Source organism: Limulus polyphemus, unplaced genomic scaffold (assembly GCF_000517525.1).
Source record: "Limulus polyphemus unplaced genomic scaffold, Limulus_polyphemus-2.1.2 Scaffold8707, whole genome shotgun sequence".
Classification (NCBI taxonomy): domain Eukaryota; kingdom Metazoa; phylum Arthropoda; class Merostomata; order Xiphosura; family Limulidae; genus Limulus; species Limulus polyphemus.
In genome coordinates this window covers 7,546-9,614 of record NW_013674317.1, presented here as the reverse complement: position 1 = coordinate 9,614, position 2,069 = coordinate 7,546, and positions in this window count along the sequence as shown.

The window sequence follows — 2,069 nt, the reverse complement described above, 5'->3', positions numbered from 1 at the left end:
GCTTTGCGCGAAATACAAAATAAACAAACAAATAAACAGCTAAATCTAATAATACATTCAAATTTTTGGACTTTTATATGTTTTAATATAATTTATAAGAAATATTTCAAGTACAAATTTTACTAGCTTCACTGAACACAGATATAAAAACAAATATGACGTATTTGTAATACAATGTAGATAGATTAAATTCAAGAACTTAATGTTCTAGGGCCAATGATAATTCACTTTCCATAAAACTTACAGTAAAACGTCAAATAAGTGACGATTTCAAGCAGAAAAATTCTTTCTAAACGTCACGATTCTGTAATAGCCGAATTTCTTATAGGCTCTTTCTCCCCGGTGGCTCAGCGGAAAGCCTTAAACCTTATGGCCCCCCAGTGGCACAGCGTACTTACAACGCTAGAAACTGGGTTTCGATACTCGTGGTGGGCAGAGCACAGATAGCCCATTGTGTAGCTTTGTGCTTAATTCAAAACAAACAAGCAAAATAAACCTTACGACGCTAAAATTCGGGTTAGATAACCCATTGTTTAGCTCTTTGCTTAATAACTAACAAACAAACAAAGTTATAGACTCTTGAGGTAAAACTGGTGATAGGTAATAGTGTATTTGAATAATTAAAGACACTGATTTAGATACAATGTCTATAGGTGAGTGGATGACATGTAGTTTTTTGTAGCGACTACGATGACATGACATATCACATGTTTTCTACCTGCTTTTATCAATATAGGAATTTTTAAACATTTTCATTTAGTGTGATTCTATGTATTTTTGGCATACACACGAGCTCCCGAAAACTGTTGAGTTGTTTCATTCCAATCACCCTTGTTTCTTTGTTGTTCTCTAACAGGCGATGTCTGCAATTTTTCACATTGTGTATGTCAAAATAATGGAGGTTTATCCTTCTTAATATTATATATAGTAGTAATATTTAGTAAGTGGTTGAATAATATGGGTGTTGGGCTAAGGGTTCTTCTACAGTAGATGTCTGTGACATCAAAAAATAAACGAATAGCACGCATTCCGGTTGTTTTAACATAATATATATATATTCAAAACAAGTTAAACGTATGTACAAAAATTCTTTACACTTCCTTTTTTCATAGCTGTATCTTAAATACTATAAAGTTCTCTTCTTTTTTTCAAAATTCCACTTAGGCCTATTCAATTGCTTTAGAATTCAGTTGACAAGCCAAACTATTTTTCTCTATTTTATCTTTTATCGTAACAGTATCGGTGCATAATTCATTTACGTTGTCGTTGAGTTACCGCAGTTATATCCTGAACTTTCGATACTCGTCTGCTATTCGTATTTAGGCCTACTTCCAATAAACATATGCTTTTCTCATATAGGCTTACTTACAAATAATCGTCTGCTTTTTGTCAAAGTCCACACAAGCAGGTTCAATTGCTTTAGAACACCTTTTGACAAGACAAATTATTATCCTAAAATGCCAAAAAATTGTTAATCTCACTTCAACATATCAACTGCTAGGCTATTCACTCCTACAATGGTTAACTTTACATTTTTTAACAATTCTTTGACCGAAACTCTACTTCCTGTGACTTTACTTTCTCGTCTGCTCTGTCTGTTTGTTGTTCCCACTTGTCTCACACTATTTATATATTTATCACTTAATCGTATGCTCACCTTCTAGAAATCTCTATATCCTCGACATAAAAAAATTTCACACGATGTTCGATAGCCTTAAAATCCATGAATTATAAACACAACTTCCAATAATCGTCCACTTTTAACTCTCTTATTATAAACAAACTAAACAATCATAAAATATTAACTCACAAACTAATTAATTAATACTACCTACACTAAACATTCTTTTATATCTGACAGTGTAAAATAAGTCATCAACAGTAATGTCCTCTAGTGGCTGAACAGATGGTATCTAAGAGTTACAGCCTTTGTATGTTATAAGAGAACAACACTTATCGCTTATGGGTAAAACCTACATATTGTTATGTTTCTGGTCGTTTGTTAATTTTCCGTAGAAATTCTTTCCGAAAAACTTCAGCAATACAAGTCCTTTCTTAAATAAAACTAC